At 40.4% G+C, this 22,532-nt stretch overlaps 1 protein-coding gene across 1 annotated transcript in view; it reads left to right on the top strand.

Annotated features, from left to right (window-relative positions):
• Nucleotides 1-450: 450 nt before the first annotated feature.
• The window catches only part of PTER (phosphotriesterase related), a 66,777-nt gene continuing 44,695 nt past the window's right edge, over nt 451-22,532 (top strand). The window contains exon 1 of the mRNA XM_082385716.1: nt 451-588. The gene's annotated coding sequence lies outside the window, so the exon portion shown is untranslated. The remainder of the gene's footprint in view (nt 589-22,532) is intronic.

Consider the following 22,532-nt stretch of genomic DNA (forward strand, 5'->3'; position numbering starts at 1 on the left):
CCTTTCTGCCTGGGGGGATCCAGCCCCTAGTCCTTCTGACTCAGCCGCACTAGAAAGAGAAGAGAAACCTCTCCTTCCAGGATATTTGGCGGCTGCCTACAACAGACCTGCGCCCAGGAAGTGGGTTCTCAGCCCAGCCGCTGAGCGGATCCTGAGGCTACACGCCTTCTGCCCGCTCAAGGGTAGGGCCAGGCCGCCGGAGCCTGGAGCTCAGACAGCCCGGAGGCGGGCGGGGCAGGGGCAGTGGCGGGGGCAGAGGCAGCGGCAGGGGCTGGGGCCCGCTGGGCGTGGCCTAGGGCCGAAGGCGGGGCCTGGCAGGAACCTGCTGGGCGTGGCCGAGTCTAGAGGGATCCGACTGGCGCCTGGCGGGCGCGGCCTAAGGAAGGGGTGGGGCGTGGCCGGGGCCCTTGGGATGCGGCCCTGGGGCCCGAGGGCGGGGAGAACACTAGACCGAAAGGTGAAGTGGGCGGAGACTGGGGGGACGTCAAAGGCCCAGTTCCTGCGGAGGGTCCCCGGGGAGAAGGCGGCGCGCAACGAGTGGAGGGAAGGCGCCCGGGAGCCGGAGCGGGCGCGGGAGCTGTGGGCCCGGTAGGAAGAATGGGGTCGCTGCCGAGCTGGGCGCGTTAACTCCTGCAGGGACCCCGGCGGAGGTCCGCCCTGGGAAGGAGTCTTAAAGCAGTCCCTAAGGCTTTGGCTTGTTGCTGCCTTTCTCCTGGCGCTCGGGGGGAGCTGCAAAGACGGGGATCGTGAGGCTGCGAGGCCTGGGAGGCTGGCCTGGGCTTGCAGCTGGCTGGTTGCCCCGAAGTTTAAAGTCCTGCAAAGGCTGGCTTGAAGCCCGAGGCTCGGAGTCCGGCGCGGAGCGTGGCCCGAGGGCCCCGCGTGGCTCGAGCTCAGGGTTGCTCGACAGAAATGCTCCGGGGTCGTCGTTGGGCCGCTGTGCTGGGATGACGCGGGGCGGGGGGGGGGGGGGGGCATCTACTCCACGCTTGTTCTCCTCTAATAAGCTTTGAAATCATACCTCTAAGCCTTGGGCCTCAGCTTTCCCCTTGATTTTACCGTCATGGTCCTTCTATCGTAAAGATATTCCAAATACACTTGGGTGCGGATATGATCATGGTATTTACAGCCACGATGTGACATTTGTGAAGACACCTCAGGTGCACTGACACCTGGGGCGGGGGGTGCGTTTAGAGAACTAACTCCTTGGGTGGACACACGAGTCTATTCGTCCTTAAATCACCTCTCCAGTGGAGGAAACTGACAAGCATTGACTCCTTTCCTAAAGGACCGTCACATTCACTGTCATATAGAATGAACGTCAGTAAGAAAAGAGCCCTAAGACTTAGGACTTGGCCGGTTACATTTTATTTTACATGGGCAGTAGGGGTGTACAGCAGTTATCCTGAAGGTCTGATGTAATTCCAGAAATAACCAATCCCCCCCCTCAAAAAGAAACAGTGCACAGGGCAAAGAGAAAGCGATCAGACAACTTGCTGACTGTTGATAACAAGATAGCAACTTAATTTTAAAGAGGATAATTTGAACAAAGAACTCAAGAGTGCTACTTTGTGAAATTCTGTAGTCATTCGTGGAGACTAGATGTTGCTTTATTGTTATAAAAGTGACTAAAATGTATGCAATGTAGATTTTTGGAATAGAATAGCAAAATACGTTTTATTTCCGTTCCTTGATCTTAAATCATAATAGAAAGGTCCAAGCCTATATTTTTTGACAGTTAGTAAAAGCTAATCACCAGGGGTTTTCTCTGAGCTCTGTACATGCTAATACTAACTTAAGACAATTTGCAGTGTGCATAGTTGAATTTTGACCCAGACAGGAGCAAAGAACAACAGATCATTTAGAGTCTTGAACAAAAGTCTATGCCAGTGTACTTGCTGCCTTCTCAGTTGGGGCTTGGCCCTGAGATCCCTGGGATTATAGTAGGTAGAAGACCCCTATGTAAGGCTTGCAGAGGTTGCTCTCAGAATTAAGCCTGAAGACAAAATAATGAACTACAGAGAATGGGAGGATCTACTGAAAATAGAATGGAAAATATCCATTCTTGCTTCCATATGCTTTAAAGTGTTACTATCTGAGGAATCTTTCATCCTTCTCAAACGTCTTAAATACCCCAGTGAACCACACAGTAACATTGCAGAGAAGTCCTTAAGCTGTGTTCTGCTCTATGAACTTCACTGTTAATAGGAGAACCTGAGATGGTTGTTTTTCATATGCCAAACATGACCTCGTTCTTCTGTACTCAGTGGTTCATGTTTTTCTAAAAAAAAGTTTCATTTAAAAAAGCCTTCTCATTCATAGACGTCCCCCCCTCACTTAAATAAAAAAAGGAAGAAGAAAAATAAAATATCTGCTCCCACCTAGTCATCTGGCTCCCACCTCTGTCCCCTTCCAATGAGGCATGGCCATGTGACTTTCTCTGGTCAATGAAATTTAAGTGGAGTGACCTGTGTCACTTCCAGGTGGAAGCTTTAAAAGCCAATGAGAGGTGTGCCCCACTCTCTTTCCCTCTGCCAGGGTGACCACCAATTTTCTAGATAGTGGTGTTCTGTTGGCCTGGGTCATGGAATGAAGACAATCAGAAGAGCCCCCATCACTCTGTGTTAGACATATAGTGTAAGCCAGAAATCAGCCTCTGTTGTGTTTAGACCCCAGGATTTGGGGACTTGTTTGTTAAAGCAGCATAACCTAGCCTATCCTGACTAAGACACTCAGGTAGGGTCTGAGCCACACGTCTCCAAGAATTACTGGTCTCCTTGGGGGCCTAAAAGAGGGAGGATGATATAAGAAGTGTGCCGTTGTGACCACTGTCCCTCTTACTGTGTGGACTTGTTTCCAGAATGCTCCAGAACGTCATGGTTTTAATCAAAGGTGGAAAAAATGGCATTTAGATGTTTAATTATATTCTGTAGGGGCAGCCAGTATTAAAGTGTAAAGTACTTAAAGGTTCAATGTCCATAAGGGATAGGAATTAAGGCTCTCATTTTCATTTCAAAAAACACCGTCTGTCTGTCTGTCTGTCTACCTATCTATCTACCTATATTTAAAATTTTCCAACTTCCCTGGTGGTGCAGTGGTTAAGAATCTGCCTGCCAATGCAGGGGACACGGGCTCGAGCCCTGGTCCCGGGAGATCCCACATGCTGTGGAGCAACTAAGCTTGTGCACCACAACTACTGAGCCTGCGCTCTAGAGCCCGCGAGCCACAACTACTGAGCCCGCGTGCCGCAACTACTGAGCCCACGTGCCACAACTACTGAAGCCCGCATGACTAGAGCCTGTGCTCTGCAACAAGAGAAGCCACCACAATGAGAAGCCTGTGCACCACAACAAAGAGTAGCCCTTGCTCGTCGCAACTAGAGAAAGCCTGCGCACAGCAATGAAGACCCAATGCAGCCAAAAATAAATAAAATTTAAAAAATAAAACAAAATTTTCAGCATCCTTCTAAGTTTTCCAATATAAAGGAAAGTTTATGGATTCATTGTTAAGACACACAATTCTTTCCAAATGTAGTTGTATCAGTGGATGCATTTCAGAAATTATTTTGTCATCAAGGGACACTTGAAATGAATCATCCAAACCTACCATTGACTAATATCTAATTTTTTTTTGAAAGCAGCTTCAAAGAGTACTTTAAATATGATTTCTTGGCTTTCTTATTTTGGATCTAAGAGGATCAGACCTAGGTGTTGCTCTCCACATCCTGGAAGCAATGTGTTCCCTCTTTTCCTCTGACTTAAACAGAAGTGAAGCAGGAGCATTTTGCTTAGGGCAGAGCCATGCTGCATTCTTAGGGCTGTTGGCTATAAATCCACTCTCCCTAGAGGTTTACAATCAAAGTTCTCCCCCTCTCTTACTCAGACGAGTGATATGATGATGATAAATTGCTTGGACATGACTGCCCCGAGCTCGGGTGTGATGAATTATGTTGTTCAGGGCACAACCAAAGACTCTCCATTGTCTGTCGACAACATTGAATGTTGGCAGTTTTCATAAGTAGCTTTCTGCCAATTTTGGTCTCTGCTTTGCATATTAAATTCTCTGTTTTCACAGGTCATGGTTCTTAGTTCTTAATCATCTCTGTCTTCCCCTGAATTCACTTAGCTAATCAATCTTTTTTTTTTTCTGTTCCTAGTCACTAAAAGGCTGAGCTATTCTCACAGTTGTGTTCAGTAAACATTGAGTCTTTCTTCATGGAAACTGTTAAAATAATAATTATTAGTCCTTTCCACTAAATCCAGAGTAATAATAGCTTATCTTGCAATGGCTTAATTGGGTAATTATTTAGTGTTTGAAAAGCACTTTGAAGAGACTATTGGTAAATATTATGAATTTAATGCTCTGTTGTATAATTGAAAGTCCACCACAACCACAAAATCCTTAGTATTATTGTGTACCAACAAAGGTGTGTTTCTTAATATTGCTTACTATTTTCAAAACTGTATATTATTGATTTTTGAAATATTTAAAGTATTTTCATACACTCTCAAAGTTATCAGGTTTATACTGTCACATTTCTGGGTCTTGTGTACTACATTCCTTATGTCTCTGAAAAATTAGATGTCATTAGTCTTGGACTCTAATAAAAGTTTGGAGGAAATATGAAGTGGATTCCCCAGTTCAGGGGTATTTCACATCATACAGCTGCCACATCTGTTGTGTGTGGTATCTGCTACCTTTTCAGCAAGCTTTCCTATTAAGCCCTGACAAATCACTGCAATAATGATTTATTTACTCTGAGTCCATACACTGAGCTGTCACCTCATTGGCATCAACATTTGTCAAAAAGGATTAGATTATATTGCATATGCCCAGCCAGACCCTTCGACAGATTTTCTACTCACTTTATAGACCCAGAGCCCCCTGGTTTAATTAAAGGCCACTTCCGTGGCTTGGACTACACAACCTTTATTACTGACTGTATTAGTTTGCTAGGGCTGCATAACGAAATATCACAGGCTGGGTGACTTAAACAACAGAAACTGATTTTTTTCATCATTCTGGAGGCTAGAAGTCCAAGATCAAGGTGTTGGTAGATTTGGTTTCTTTTGAAGCCTCTCTTTTTGGCTTGCTGCTGACCTCCTTCTCCCTGTATCCTCATGTGGTCTTCTCTCTGTGTCCTAACCTTTTCTTATAACTACACAAAATAGTCATGTTAGATTAGGACCTACCCTAACAAACCCATTTTAATATAATTATCTCTTTAAAGACCCTATCTCCAAATACTGTCACATTCTGAGATACTGAGGGTTAGGACATCAACATAAGAATGTTTGGAGGGGGTACAATTCAGCCCATCATACTAGCCTACAATAATAATGGCCTCTAGAAACTATCATTTTGGGAGGTTTTTTTTTTTTAATCAAATTTGAGCAATCAAGTGATAACTACAAATCTTTTGGAAGGTCTACTCAGTTCAGGAACTTCTTCTTAACATTACTTGGAGGAGAGCTTTATGCTTATGACTTATAAGATTGAACTAATTAGATTAAAATCAAAGCAACATTATTAAATGAATTCAATTGGGTTGGCCAAAAAGTTCATTTGGGTTTTGCTATGTTATTGACAAGCCCAAACGAACTTTTTGGCCAACCCAAATATATGGTTTATTAAGCTGTTAACCATAAAATGCACGTAAGCAAGTATATCTTGCTGTCTGAACTATATCATCCAAATATTTGTGATGATAACTCACAAATGTTTCTTACCTAAAATATCCTCTCTGAATCAAAAAAGTGCCATGACTAGTGTGCATACTTATGCCATCAAAAAGGGCAACAGGATATAAAATACACTCTGGTCCTATCGCACATCTTCTCCCGAGAGGGTGATATCTTGTGCTCCCGCTGTTCGACGTGTTCTGAATTCCTGCCTCCATATTATCAACTGAAAATGTCTATGAAAGCCAAAGAGTCTCTGAAGAAAGATGATGAGCCCAAGAGGAAGACAGATAAGCTCTTAAATCTGAAGAAATATCAGGAATGTGAAAGCCTCAAAGACCTCAGTGGGACCTGCCCACATCTATCATGCAGACTAGAATTGATTCTGGAAAACTTTACAATATTCAGCTTTGGAATAGAATCGTAGTCTTTTTTTTTTTTAACATCTTTATTGGAATATAGTTGCTTTACAATAATGTGTTAGTTTCTGCTGTATAACAAAGTGAATCAGCTATATGCATACATATATCCCCATATCTCCTCCCTCTTGAGTCTCCCTCCCCCCCTCCCTATCCCACCTCTCTAGGCGGTCACAAAGCACCGAGCTGATCTCCCTGTGCTATGCAGCTGCTTCCCATATCCACCTCAATACAAATAACTCAATTTTGTTTATTTTCATGGCTGAATAATATTCCATTGTATAAATGTGCCACATCTTCTTTATCCATTCATCTGTCGATGGACACTTGGGTTGCTTCCATGTCCTGGCTATTGTAAATAGAGCTGCAATGAACATTGTGGTACATGACTCTTTTTGAATTATGGTTTTCTCAGGGTATATGCCCAGTAGTGGGATTGCTGGGTCGTATGGTAGTTCTATTTTTAGTTTTCTAAGGAACCTCCATATTGTTCTCCATAGTGGCTGTATCAATTTCCATTCCCACCAACAGTGCAAGAGGGTTCCCTTTTCTCCACACCCTCTCCAGCATTTGTTGTATGTAGATTTTTTGATGATGGCCATTCTGACTGGTGTGAGGTGATACCTCATTATAGTTTTGATTTGCATTTCTCTAATGATTAGTGATGTTGAGTATCCTTTCATGTGTTTGTTGGCAATCTGTATATCTTCTTTGGAGAAATGTCTATTTATGTCTTCTGCCCAGTTTTGGATTGGGTTGTTTGTTTGTTTTTTTTTTTTAACATCTTTATTGGAGTATAATTGCTTTACAATGGTGTGTTAGTTTCTGCTTTATAACAAAGTGAACCAGTTATACATATACATATGTTCCTGTATCTCTTCCCTCTTGCATCTCCCTCGCTCCCACCCCTCCCTATCCCACCCCTCTAGGTGGTCACAAACCACCGAGCTGATCTCCCTGTGCTATGCGGCTGCTTCCCACTAGCTATCTATTTTACGTTTGCTAGTGTATATATGTCCACGCCACTCTCTCACTTTGTCACAGCTTACCCTTCTGCATGAGCTGCTTGTATATTTTGGAGATTAATCCTTTGTCAGTTGCTTCATTTGCAAATATTTTCTCCCATTCTGAGGGCTGTCTTTTCATCTTGTTTATGGTTTCCTTTGCTGTGCAAAAGCTTTTAAGTTTCATTAGGTCCCATTTGTTTATTTTTGTTTTTATTTCCATTTCTCTAGGAGGTGGGTCAAAAAGGATCTTGCTGTGATTTATGTCATAGAGTGTTCTGCCTATGTTTTCCTCTAAGAGTTTTATAGTGTCTGGCCTTACATTTAGGTCTCTAATCCATTTTGAGTTTATTTTTGTATATGGCATTAGGGAGTGTTCTAATTTCATTCTTTTACATGTAGCTGTCCAGTTTTCCTAGCACCACTTATTGAAGAGGCTGTCTTTTCTCCATTGTATACTCTTGCCTCCTTTATCAAAGATAAGGTGACCATGTGTCCATGGGTTTATCTCTGGGCTTTCTATCCTGTTCCATTGATCTATATTTCTGTTTTTGTGCCAGTACATACTGTCTTGCTTACTGTAGCTTTGAAGTACAGTCTGAAGTAGCCTTTTTTTTAAATTATTTTTTAAAATGTCTTTTGCAGTAAACTGAGAGCCAGAAATCCTTAGAGGATTGTTACATGGGTTTATAAGAGTATGTTCATAATATATGGGATAATTGGCTGATGGCTTGGAATGAGCTGCGAAACATTTTTCCCTTCAAAAACTGTTTTTAGTTGGAATTATTGTGGAAGCCGGGTGATGGATACACAGGGGTTCACTATACTACTCTCGACATTTGTGAACATTTTTTAAATGTCCATATTAAAAAATTTAAATAAAAGAATTGATTTTTACAAAAAGAACTGAATTATATATATATAGACAAATATAATTATGTAATATAATCATATAAATATATATAAAATTCATTTCTTCTTTATATATATAATTATATATATACTTCTGTGATGCAAAATTTGATACCATCAAATTTTCAGGGACAGATGAAATTTGAATAATAAGCAAATAAATTTGCATGCATATGTAAGAGAATTCACATGTAAGTAGGATGTGGTTTTTCACTCCCAGTCACTCCACAGAAAAGTATTGTTGAAACCTTTCTCCGGGAAAGGCTACAAGGGTGTCTTTGCTAGTTTTAACCTAGGTTATTTGACACGATTTTATTTATTGCTCTCTGGTCTGTGGCACGTCTATCATTTCATGAGTCAGTGCTTTTCTGCGAGTTATAGAGTTTCCCAGGCTGCGGTTTCTCCAAGTTCAGTCTTTATTTATTTATTTATTTTATTTATTTATTTTTGGCTGTGTTGGGTCTTCATTGCTGGGTGTGGGCTTTCTCTAGTTGTGCCGAGCAGGGGCTACTCTTCATTGCAGTGCATGGGCTTCTCATTGCGGTGGCTTCTCTTGTTGTGGAGCACGGGCTCTAGGTGAGTGGGCTTCAGTAGTTGTGGCTTGCGGGCTCTAGAGCACAGGTTCAGTAGTTGTGGCGTATGGGCTTAGTTGCTCCATGGCATGTAGGATCTTCCTGTACCGGGGCTCGAACCCGTGTCCCTTGCATCGGCAGGCAGATTCTTAACCACTGTGCCACCAGGGAAGTCCCCAGTCTTTAACTTTAGAGACTTTCCATTTGCCACTGCACAAATCCATTTAACACAGGAATTCCAGAAGAGGCCACTGGCTTCCAAAGCAAATCTAAGGCCTTACATTGATTCCTCTTTGCTTCTGTGTTGCTTTGAACTTGCCCCCTTATCATCCAGAAAAGAACAAATTCCAAGGGTTCCTCTTTCTCCTGTGGAACTAAATATTTGGGAGCAGCTGAGTGCATAAGTAGCAAAGATTTTGCTGTTTTAAATAAGACTGAGACTTTGACCTTACAGCTATATTTGACCTGTTAGGTGTCCAGGGAGAGAGAAGGTTCTAGCAAATCCAGTTGCAGTGCTCCTTTTTGACTTTCTTCATTCCTCCCAGGCATTGCCTTTTCACTTTTTGTCTATCAGGGTATTTTGGTAGATAAATTAAAATATTTCAGGCTAAGAGATGCAAGTTTAAAATGGTCTCTGTGAAGATTCTACATAGTTCTATATATTCTTGTCTATTGAATGTCATTTGGTTGTTAGATGTAAGATATGTAAAAGAATATATACAGTTTCTAGCATTAGGGATACTTCATGGGCCTTTGCTATTACTTATTCTTGCTACAGTGAGGTCAAAACCCATTAGTTTCTAAATTCCTTTGCTTTCTGATAGACCAAATCAGAACTGCAAAAGATTTTTTTTTTAATGTGGAGTTTTCATAATGCATTATGTAGGGATACTGTGTTTTTTTGTGAACCTGTTTCCACTTATTTATTTTTATTTTTGTGTTAGTAATACCTTGGCTAAAATAAGTTTTCATTAGTTATTCCTATATAATGTGATGATTTTACAACATTGGCACTAAAGGAGAGTTTATTTATATTTTGTTTCTCTAAAAAGAAAGATGTATTAAACTTTAGAGTTTTATTCTATAAAAATTTGAAAGCTTACTGAGTAGTTGTACTATGTCTGACCACACTGTCTCAATCCATATTCTTTTACACCATATAATATCATATTTATATTTTTAAATCAACATCCTTTAAAATAATGTCAACAATTACAGGGTCAGTAAAAAGGTCTGAGAGTTAAAATTGGATAATAGCTTTCTTTGCCTAATTAGAAGTCAAGATTATATTTCTGATGAGTTGGGGGATGTTATCCCCAGAACAGGAGTTAGTTCCTTAACAGGCCAGAAAAAATAAATTGTTACAAGACATTGCAGAGATGTTAAATGCCTTTTAGTTTTCATAAACTCAGTGTAATAGTCATCAGAGTGAATGAATAAATTTATCATTCATTAGTATTCCTCAAATTTGTCCAATTTGATTCATTCTCGCATCACCTTTAAGAGTGTTTGCTATGCCTATGTACTACCTTCACTACTAATTACTTAACATTTTTTTTTAAACCAACCCACTGTTTTCCTTCAGCCTCATCTTAAGCAAAAATATCCATGAAATCACAGGCTTGCAATGTTTATTACTTTTTTTCTAAGACACGTTCAAATAAATAAATACTTGTTTAAAACATTTTTAAATGCCCATATATCACCTAAAATCAGTGTGAACACCAGTGGACTATATTATCACACCTTCTGAAAACACTGACAAAAAAAAAGCAGATTGACTTTTTCTACTTATCTCACTGCCCACTAAAAAAATAAAATAGTTCTTGGTTGTAAAGCTGGCACAGAGTCATTTTCAGAATAGTTTCTGTACTTGTACTGTGATGATTAGGAACTGTGAAAACACTAGAAAATGTATATACATATGTATGTGTCTGTATCTAAGTACACGTGTACATAGGTACTGGATCATTTCAGCTGTTATTTAGGAAACAGCCAAGAGTTCTCAGTTGCTTAGACAATCAGCATCATGTATTTGAGGGCTAATCACCACCATTATTTTATACTAGTGCCTCTAGTTTACTTTTAGTCATAAGCAGTATAAAGGGTGATCATAGAAAAGTAGTAATCCGGGTAGTGAAATATTTTTCATTCATCTGCTAGTAATAATTTGAAGTTAATAGTAAATACTGTAAGGGACTTCCCTGCTGGTCCAGTGGTTAAGACTCCACGCTCCCAATGCAGGAGGCCGGGGTTCGACCCCTGTTCAGGGAACTAGATCCCACATGCACGCCGCAACTAGGAGTCTGCATGCCGCAACAAAAGATCCTGCGTGCTGCAACTAAGACCCGGCCGCAGCCAAATAAATAAATAAATAAATATTTTAAAAAGATAGTAAATACTGTAATGTGGTTTGTTAAGGATGGTTTACCTTGATGGGAGATCAGAATAGAATTAGAAAGATATCAATAGTTTTTACATTCCTTGTATAGCAATGTTGTGCCTGATTTTCTACTATGCGTATACCCCCATTTGTTTAACGTCTAAACTCCTGGGGAGTGGCTGCAAAATCGGTTTAGAGGTCATTTGACACCTCTTCCCACAGAATCAGAGAAGCTGTATCTGGAAAGAACGTTAGAAATCACCTTGCTTATTAATTCCTTTGTTTTATTAATGAGAAAACAGGCCCACAGACTAAGTGATTTACCGAAAGACACACTCTGAGCATATCAACTTTTTTTTGGTAAAGGTTAAGTAGTTGGTAAACTTGTAGCTTTTCCTCCTTTTGGGGAAATAGTGATATTTTCATAAAGTAGGATGTTGTCCCATCTGTGTGCATTCTTCCATTTTTAAAACACAGTAACTTAACATTAATTTTTGGTGGCACTTAAGGTATTTTATAGCTTCTAGCTTTTTTTTTTAATTGAAGTCTAGCTGATTTACAACGTCGTGTTAATTTCTGCTGTACAGCAAAGTGACTCAGTTATACAGATAGATACATTCTTTTTCATATTCTTTTCCATGATGGTGTATCCCAGGATATTGAATACAGTTCCCTGTGCTGTACCGTAGGACCTTGCTGTTTATCCATCCTATAGATACTAGTTTGCATCTGCTAATCCCAAACTCCCAATCCTTCCCCCCGCCGCACCACTTCCTCCTTGGCAACCACAAGTCCGTTCTCTATGTCTGTGAGTCTGTTTCTGCTTTGTAGAAATGTTCATTTTTGTCATATTTTAGATTCCACATATAAGTGATATATAGCTTCTAACTTTTGTTTGTATCAAATAAAAGATTAACCTATTGCATATTATCAGGAATGATATCTGTTGCCTTCAGTACTTTTGAACAAGAGAGGGAAACTGATATTTTTTTAAGCAGCGTCAAGGTACATTTTCCATAATAAATAAAACTTCTGTTCTTACGGTTAGTGCTCTTGGATTCAAACCTCCCTGAGTTCTTGATTTTTAATCTATGTCTAATAACAACAAAATAATAGAAAACTGATCATCAGATGTAATAAAAGTTTTGATATGACTTCATAATGAAAAATGTATGAAATGAGTTACTGTGAAGAATAGGGCCAAGAAGTGAGAGTTTAGTTTCATGTGATGCCCAAGCAAGAATTCACGGAAGACTAGGGTAGCAAGGGCCATAGAATTTACTTATGAAATTAAAAATCACTTCTAAAGGAGGGACAGCTAATTTTGTTTATGTAATAAGTTTCTATTGCTCCACAGCTTGTCAGTAAAAGCACCTTTGGGCACTTAGAAAGCACATCTGTATCCGCACTGTGTTCCAATTAAAAAAGTGTTATCAGTTCTTTTTGGAAACTGAGCCACGGCGTAGTTCTGAGATCTCCCAGGCACACATAATTCGAGAAAGGGAAAATTAGTGACCATTCCCCGCTGAATGCTGTGATTTGCCATCACCAAGAAGGCAGGCAAAGTCTTAATCATACAAGAGACCTTTGCCAGTTGGTAATTCCTCTGCTGTTAATGCTACCGGAGAGTCCATATTCCAAATCTGCTCCCTGCGGCTTCAGACCTACAGCAGCTCTGAAGCCTGTGCCTCCTCTCCAGCCACGTTAATTGACTCCTCATCCATAAACGTTTCTAGAACGCCCGCCACGGGCCAGTCACGGTGCTAAATGCTGGCCGTGACGCGGTTCTCACTTAACACTGAGCAGAGAGGAGGCTTCCTTGAGAGAGAGGATAATCCGTCTGCAATGCTCCTGCGGTGTCTCCAGAGAGTATCAGAGGATTAGAGGGCTCTCCAGTGGTCACACTGCCTGGCCAGGCTCTGCAGCACGTGCCATTTGTCACTGACACAACATACTCACTTTACACCACGGCTTCAAACCAAGGAGAGTGTCGGGGGCTGGGCGGTGCTCTTCTGAGCCTTGATCTGATGCTTGGAGAGAGCGTCTCCCCTCATTCCTCTCTCAGCGATAAAGAACAAGGTGTAGCTTCCGTGCTCTGCTCAGATCCGAGCAGAGGAGAGGTTTCCTGCCCACAACCTCTTTTTGCTTCATCCCTGTGTGGGACTCTGGCTGTGTCCCCTACTAGGGTCTTTGGTGGCCTTCCTTCTTCCCAGAGTTAGTGACTACAAAGATGCCAGGCAGACTCTCATGAATGCTGATAATCCGGACTCCATTCCTGCCATACAGTCTTTGTTTGGCCCTTTATTAACTGGCAAACATTTTCTTTTCAGGAGCACCTTGTCTGCTTGCTGTCACAGCTGTGTAACGCCAGCTACTTCAAAATTTAGCATAAGAGTATTAATTGCGTTTTACCTACATGTTGCATATAATTTGTCGTAAACCTGACTAAATTATAAACTCCTTAAAGACAGGGACCACGTCTGCTTTTCCTTTCTACACCACAGAGAGGGAACTGACCTCCTTTATTACTGTTGTATGAGTCCTAAACAAACAAAAAGAAAAACAAACCACAAGAAAAACCTTACATCTTGTGAGAGGACGTCTCTTCAATGAAGAGTCGCAAGGCAAACGCTACTGCACGATGCGCTGACCTTTTGAGAAGTGAAATGTTTTATCGCTGAGCATGACTTTTTTTAAAAAATATTTTTTAAGCTTTCATATTACAACAACATGGTTCCATCACAATTAATCTTATATGGTAATGCAGTGACAATGAGATGATTTCTCTGGAGAATCTATGCTAATACTATTAGAATGCTCTTACAATGTCAAAATGATTGCAGTGGAAGCATGTGGGGACTGTGAGTATGTGATTATGATATCCTAGTGATGGGTGATTACCATAGGAAACTACTAATGCAACTCTGCAGGGACTTGCATTATGAAGCCATTATAACGTGAGATTATAATGACACAATAACTTGGATGCACATTAATGATGTGAAAACTAAAAGCTAATTTGAATGCAAGTAGTGTTTCCATTAATTTGTAATTAAACACTGAAAGCAATGCTTGTTTAAATTTAAGACAGAGACATACAATCCAGAAATGAAAATGGTGGGAAAGAAGGCATGCTTAGGAATGGTTAGAACCATTTACAACTCTGCCCTTTGGTACTTACTTGGGGTGAAAGCTCACCTCAAAGTGGCCTCCCCAGACTTTCTCCCCCTCTGCTGGTCCCCTAAAGTAACCAAAAACTGCATCAGGACACAAGAACCCTGGACCCAACTCCCATTTCTATCACTGCCATCACTTAGCATTTTAAGCCTTCTTGTTTCATTTTTGAAGTGCGCATGATAGTATATTACCTCCCTCAAAACAAGAGACTAAAGCAATTTTTCTTCCATTAAAAGTAATGTTTTAAAATATATGACAAAATTATCTATGTTCAAAATCCAACAAAACAGATAAGCACAGAGGAGAAAAAGAAAAAACAACTAAAAAGAAATTCTACCCCTCGAAATGGCCTCTATTAGCATCCCTGGGTATTTTCTTTTTTTCAGACTATTTCCTATGCATAGGGTATACATTTTTTTCCATTAAACCTTTGTATTATACAGTAATAAGTACTATATTATACAGTAATAAGTAAAAGCTACTTATTAATTCTCCCCCTCCCTCCAAGTTGCAAGATCTATTTCTTTTTTTTTTTTAACATCTTTTAGTTTTATTTTTAAACAGCTTTTAGTTTTACTGATCTTTGCTATTGTTTCCTTCATTCTTTTTCATTTATTTCTGATCTGATCTTTATGATTTCTTTCCTTCTGCTAACTTTGGGGTTTTTTGTTCTTCTTTCTCTAATTGCTTCAGGTGTAAGCTTAGGTTGTTTATTTGAGATTTTTCTTGTTTCTTGAGGTAGGATTGTACTGCTGTAAACTTCCCTCTTAGAACTGCTTTTGCTGCATCCCATAGGTTTTGGGTCGTCGTGTTTTCATTGTCATTTGTTTCTAGGTATTTTTTGATTTCCTCTTTGATTTCTTCAGTGATCTCTTGGTTATTTAGTAGTGTATTGTTTAGCCTCCACATGTTTGTATTTTTTACAGTTTTTTCCCTGTAATTGATATCTAGTCTTACAGTGTTGTGGTCGGAAAAGATACTTGATATGATTTCAATTTTCTTAAATTTACCAAGGCTTGATTTGTGACCCAAGATATGATCTATCCTGGAGAATGTTCCATGAGCACTTGAGAAGAAAGTTTATTCTGTTTTTTTTTGGATTGAATGTCCTATAAATATCAATTGAGTCCATCTTGTTTAATATATCTTTTAAAGCTTGTGTTTCCTTATTTATTCTCATTTTGGATGATCCGTGCATTGGTGAAAGTGGGGTGTTAAAGTCCCCTACTATGATTATGTTACTGTCGATTTCCCCTTTTATGGCTGTTAGCATTTGCCTTATGTACTGAGGTGCTCCTATGTTGGGTGCATAGATATTTACAATTGTTATATCTTCTTCTTGGATTGATCCCTTGATCATTATGTAGTGTCCTTCTTTGTCTCTTGTGATAGTCTTTATTTTAAAGTCTAATTTTGTCTCATATGAGATTTGCTACTTCAGCTTTCTTTTGATTTCCATTTGCATGGAATATCTTTTTCCATCCCCTCACTTTCAGTCTGTGTGTGTCCCTAGGTCTGAAGTGAGTTGCTTGTAGACAGTATATATATGGTTCTTATTTTTGTATCCATTCAGCCAGTCTATATGTCTTTTGGTTGGAGCATTTAATCCATTTACATGTAAGGTAATTATTGATATGTATGTTTCTATTACCATTTTCTTGTTTTGCATTTGTTATTGTAGGTCTTTTCCTTCTCTTGTGTTTCCTGCCTAGAGAAGTTCCTTTAGCATTTGTTGTAAAGCTGGTTTGGTGGTGCTGAATTCTCTTAGCTTTTGCTTGTCTGTAAAGGTTTTAATTTCTCTGTCAAATCTGAACGAGATCCTTGCTGGGTAGAGTAATCTTGGTTGTAGGTTTTTCCCTTTCATCACTTTAAATATGTCCTGCCACTCCCTCTGGCTTGCAGAATTTCTGCTGAAAGATCAGCTGTTAACCTTATGGGGATTCCCTTGTATGTTATTTGTTGTTTTTCCCTTGCTGCTTTTAATATTTTTTCTTTGTATGTAATTTTTTTAATAGTATTTTTAAATTTATTCATTTATTTTTGGCTGTGTTGGGTCTTTGCTGCTGCGCACGGGCTTTCTCTAGTTACAGTGAGCGGGGGCTACTCTTTGTTGTGGTGCGCAGGCTTCTCATTGCGGTGGCTTCTCTTGTTGCGGAGCAGGAGCTCTAGGTGCGTGGGCTTCAGTAGTTGTGGCTCACGGGCTCCAGAGTGCAGGCTCAGTAGTTGTGGCATGAGAGCTCAGTAGTTGTGGTGCACGGGCCTAGTTGCTCCACAGCATGTAGGATCTTCCCAGACCAGGGCTGGAACCTACATCCCCTGCATTGGCAGGTGGATTCTCAACCACTGCACCACCAGGGAAGCCCCTGTATTTAATTTTTGACAGTTTGATTAATATGTGTCGTGGCGTGTTTCTCCTTGGATTTAACCTGTATGGGACTCTCTGTGCTTCCTGGACTTGATTGACTATTTCCTTTCCCATATTAGGGAAGTTTTTAACTATAATCTCTTCAAATATTTTCTCAGACCCTTTCTTTTTCTCTTCTTCTTCTGGGACCCCTATAATTCGAATATTGGTGCATCTATTGTTGTCCCAGAGGTCTCTGAGACTGTCCTCAATTCTTTTCATTTTTTTTTCTTTATTCTGCTCTGTGGTAATAATTTCCACTATTTTATCTTCCAGGTCACTTATCCATTCTTCTGCCTCAGTTATTCTGCTATTGATTCCTTCTAGAGAATTTTTGATTTCATTCATTGTGTTGTTCATCATTGTTTGTTTGCTCTTTAGTTCTTCTAGGTCCTTGTTAAACGTTTCTTGTATTTTCTCCATTCTATTTTCAAGATTTTGGATCATCTTTACTATCATTACTCTGAATTCTTTTTCAGTTAGGCTGCCTACTTCCTCCTCATTTGTTTGGTCTGGTGGGTTTTTACTTTGCTCCTTCATCTGCTGCATATTTCTCTGTCTTCCCATTTTGCTTAACTTACTGTGTTTGGGGTCTCCTTTTCGCAGCCTGCAGGTTCATAGTTCCCTTTGTTGTTGGTGTCAGCTCCCAGTGGCTAAGGTTGGTTCAGTGGGTTGTGTAGGCTTCCTGATGGAGGGGACCGGTGCCTGTGTTCTGGTGGGTGGGGCTGGATCTTGTCTTTCTGGTGGGCAGAGCTGCGTCCAGTGGTGTGTTCTGGGCCGTCTGTGAACTTAGTCTGATTCTAGGCAGCCTCTCTGCTAATGGATGGCGTTGTGTCCCTGTCTTGCTAGTTGTTTGGCATGGGGCCTCCAGCACTGGAGCTTGCTGGCCACTGGGTGGAACTGGGTCTTAGTGTTGAGACGGGGATCTCTGGGAGAACTCTCGCTGATTGATATTACAGGGGGCTGGGAGGTCTCTGGTGGTACAGTGTCCTGAACTTGGCTCTCCCACCTCAGAGGCTCAGGCTTGACACCAGGCCAGAACACCAAGACCCTGTCAACCACATGGCCACATGGCTCAGAAGAAAAGGGAGAAAAAAAGAAAGAAAGAAAAAATAATAATAAATAAATAAATAATAAAAATAAAATAAAATAGTTAAAATAAAAAAATTAAGAAGTAATTTTTTAAAAAAGGGAGCAACCAAACCAATAAACAAATCCACCAATGATAACAAGAGCTAAAAACGAAACTAAGATAAACATATAAATCAGAAACAAATCAGTCGCATACAGAAAACCCCAAGTCTACAGTTGCTCCCAAAGTCCACCTCCTCAATTTTGGGATGATTCGTTGTCTATTCAGGTATTCCAGAGATGCAGGCACATCAAGTTGATTGTGGAGATTTAATCCTCTGCTCCTGAGGCTGCTGGGAGAGATTTCCCTTTCTCTTCTTTGTTCGCACAGCTCCCGGGGTTCAGCTTTGGATTTGGCCCCGTCTCTGCGTGTAGGTCATATGAGGGCATCTGTTCTTTGCTCAGACAGGACGGGGTTAAAGGAGCAGCTGATTCAGGGGCTCTGGCTCACTCAGGCCAGGGGGAGGGAGGGGTATAGAATGTGGGGTGAGCCTGCGGCGGCAGAGGCTGGCGTGACGTTGCAGCAGCCCGAGGCGCGCTGTGCGTTTTCCCGGGGAAGTTGTCCCTGGATCACGGGACCCTGGCAGTGGCGGGCTGCACCGGCTTCTGGGAGGGGAGGTGTGGAGAGTGACCTGTGCTCGCACACAGGCTTCTTGGTGGCGGCAGCAGCAGCCTTAGCCTCCCATGCCCATCTCTGTGGTCCACGCTGATAGCCGCGGCTCGCGCCCGTCTCTGCAGCTCGTTTAGGCGGCGCTCTTAATCCCCTCTCCTCGCCCATCCTGAAACAATGGTTTTTTGCCTCTTAGGCAGCTCCAGACTTTTTCCCGGTCTCCCTCCCGGCTAGCTGTGGTGCACTAACCCCTTCAGGCTGTGTTCACGCCGCCAACCCCAGTCCTCTCCCTTCGATCCGACCGAAGCCCGAGCCTCAGCTCCCAGCCCCCGCCCGCCCCGGCGGGGGAGCAGACAAGCCTCTCGGGCTGGTGAGTGCTGCTCGGCGCCGAGCCTCTGTGCGGGAATCTCTCCGCTTTGCCCTCCACACCCCTGTGGCTGCGCTCTCCTCCATGGCTCCGAAGCTTCCCCCCTCCGCCACCCGCAGTCTCTGCCCGCGAAGGGGCTCCTAGTGTGTGGAAACCTTTCCTCCTTCACAGCTCCCTCCCACTGGTGCAGGTCCCGTCCCTATTCTTTTGTCTGTGTTTTCTTTTTTCTTTTGCTCTACCCAGGTACGTGGGGAGTTTCTTGCCTTTTGGGAAGTCTGAGGTCTTCTGCCAGCCTTCAGTCAGTGTTCTGTAGGAGTTGTTCCACATGTAGATGCATTTCTGATGTATTTGTGGGGAGGAAGGTGATCTCCACGTCTTACCCCTCCGCCATCTTGAAGGTCCCCTCCGCAAGATCTATTTCTTATCCAAGAGAATCCAGTTGATAAGTTTTTGTTTTTTAAAGGTCAGCTCAAGTTGGATGATTTTACATGTCACCCAGGAAACTATATTTTGTTATTAGGGAATAGTATTTGGCAGGGTTTGTGCTCTGCATATGTTACAGGATGGTTCTACAGTGTTAGCAACACTACAAATGCTTCATTAATACTTATGTCTGTTTAGTAACAAGTAGTTCATTTGATAAGTCATAGAGTGCTAGTTTGTTCTTGATTGATAATTACTATATGGCTTAGGTCAACATAAAGACAGATTATGGAAAACTAGGAAAATTTAGGAGCTGCTGAACTTGTTAGATAAACCCCTGCGTTAGCTTGTTCGGATGGCATAAGGACATGTAATAGCTAATATACACTCCCTCCTAATATTGACTCGAAGTGCTTATTACTCTTTGGTTTAAATATAATTAAGATGAGTTTTTTGTTATTAAGTATTTAGTTCACACTTAGAGATTCTGTATGCTCTGTCATTATTTTTATGACCACTTCTTGTGACAACCAATTTAGGTAGATACATTTAAATTACTCCAGTGTTTGTTTGTTTTTTTCCAGTCCTTTTTTTAATATTTAGAAACAGGGAAGCAGAGTGCACTTAAATGGCTTGCTTCATGCCATGCAGTCTACAGTGGAGTTGGGATTAGATTTTCTGGTCCTGGATAATTGTAGCTTCTTCCTTAGGCCAATGAGTAATGTTCCCTCTGAATAGTGTTCCCATATAAATGGACACCAGGATAACTTAATGTGGTGTTTATAGCAAATATCTACATGGTTAAATAAAGTGAGCATTGGACTAACAAGTTGGGAGACTGCATTGTGGTCTAGGTTATCTGGCCTTCAAAAAATAAGGATTCAGTTTTTGCATCTAAAAATGAAGTCTTTGTATTAAGTGAGCTCTGTAGTCCCTTCCAGCTCAAAACGCATATATGTGGAACCTAGAAAAATGGTACAGATGAACCGGTTTGCAGGGCAGAAATTGAGACACAGACGTAGAGAACAAACGTATGGACACCAAGGGGGGAAAGCGGTGGGATGGTGGTGTGGTGGGTGTGATGAATTGGGAGATTGGGATTGACATGTATACACTGATGTGTATAAAATTGATGACTAATAAGTACCTGCTGCATAAAAAAATAAATTAAATAAAATTCAAAAAAAAATTATACATATACATATATCCACTCTTTTTTAGATTCTTTTCCCATATAGGCCATTACAGAGTATTGAGTAGAGTTCCCTGTGCTATACAGTAGGTCTTTATTTTCTTAAAAAAAAAAAACTGCAAACAAATAGTATTTAACATTAATTGAAACTTTCATATTTTAATTACAAATATTATGCATTTTAATATTTAATATTAATAAAAATATTTCTTTTACCTGCTTCAAAACCATTAATCTAAATTCAAAACCATACCTTATTTAGATGTATCTAATAATTTGACATGTTCCAGCAGACTTGTAATTTGAGTTAAAATGTTTCTTTTACTTAGGAAATTGATGGAAATTATTAAAGTTGCAGATATAAATCTAATCCAAAGAAGAGATTAAAATTATAGTGCTTTGGTATACCCATACTTGTTAAAGTACAGTCAGAACTACAGTGAAAGGAAACTTCTGCTTTCATAATTGTACAAGTACATAGATAAATAGTGTGTTGAATAGTATTTCAAATATACGACTTTCTGTGAATTCTTACAAAGCAAGTAATAGCAGTGACTGAAGTATCAAATTACAATATAATGCTAGACAACCTTTCTAAATCTTTTAGGGTACCTTATTTTTATGAGGAAAATAAATAAGCATTACATTCCCTTTATATTTAAATACATATATGTGACTAGGGACTAGTTAATTAAAAATTTGTTAGTTAGCTGTAGGGAATTTTCCTAATTTTGTGAGGCTTGTTATCTTGAGAATTTAGAATTCCTTTAGAGCATTTTTTTCTGCCATCTCAAAGACTGGGAGAGAGCGATTATTGCTCTGTGACACATGTATTTATTACAGACTTGCCCTTGGTACCTCTGTAGGAAATCAGTTTTCAGGAGTAGAAATAAGCTGTTTGTTACTTTATTTTTAGTACATCAAATACCTGTCTTTCCCCAAAAGAGGTTTCTGTGTCAGGTGCCACAGTCTCTTAGGACGAGGCAAAATTTGTTACCTTGCCTTCTTTCCTAGACCCATCAGTAAAAATTATCTCTAAAGCAATTTTTCTCAAACTTGAGGAGCCACAAATTCTCAACAAAAATGTCTGATTTTGTATTTTCATTTTTATGATAATCTAAACAATTGTAAGCATAGTCTGGACCATTATAAGCATCTTACAACCAAATATTGCCATAAAATTTCATTATTTGTATCCCCATTTGTTTTTCAGACTTCAATGATAAGAAATTATTACCTAAAACCAAGACAGCATCTATCTTTTTTTCTGATTTTTTTTCCCCCAAACTGGGATCTCTGTTTCCCTGGGAGCCACGCCTGTGTTTTGTAGGATGTCAGGAGGTGGCAAGATTGAGACAGTGGTGCCATAGTCTGGTTAAAGTGGTTTGGGCCCTTTAATTTCCTTCCTAAGAAGTGGATTTGGTTTATAAACTAGATCATGTATGATAACTGCATGTCTGTTTCTTTTTCAGAGTCTCACTTTAGAATCTATAACACTATCCTAGGTATAGAACCAAGAGTCAGGAGTTACTGTTTTCTAGTCTTCTTTTTTCCTAGCTCTTGCTGTTTGTACTGTGTCTTTAACATAATCAACCTCCTTAAGACTGGTACCCACTCATCTCTCTGTTGCTGAGGGAAGGACACGGATACAGGGAAGGCAGCTGTGAGACAACTCGGCCAAGCTTCTGGTAAACCAGCCAATGAAAGCTAAGAGATTACATATCATGATACACTGGGATTCTCATCCTGTGTTCTTTTGCAAGAAAAGGGTGATGTCTATTTTCTTTGGTGCGCATTTTAGGTGTTCATTAATAAGCGCAGGTTGACTATATGGGAAAAGCATCTAAAAAAGAGTGGATACATGTATAGGTATAACCAACTCACTTTGCTGTACAGCAGAAACTAACACAACATTTGTAAATCTACTCCAATACATAAATAAATAAATAAAAAAGAAAAAAAAAAGTACTGGTTGAATCTCAAAGGAGAAACCTCAGAGATCTTATACTATTTTTAAAGGCCTCCCAAGGGATGCTTACAGAGCCTAGGACAGTGTATTCTGCCTTCAGTGAAAAGGGAAGATAGCTCATCATCCTTGTCTGAATAAACCCCATTTCCTCATTGGTGAAATGGGAACAATAATAGTAATAGCAGATTTCATCTAAAAGTATGTCCTATGGTCCAGTCTTCTAGTTGGGTACTTTTCGGTGACTCACATTCACTGGTCCCTTGCTTATTTCACCAGGACATTAGGAGATTT

Source organism: Balaenoptera borealis (assembly GCF_965194805.1).
Source record: "Balaenoptera borealis genome assembly, chromosome: 3".
Classification (NCBI taxonomy): domain Eukaryota; kingdom Metazoa; phylum Chordata; class Mammalia; order Artiodactyla; family Balaenopteridae; genus Balaenoptera; species Balaenoptera borealis.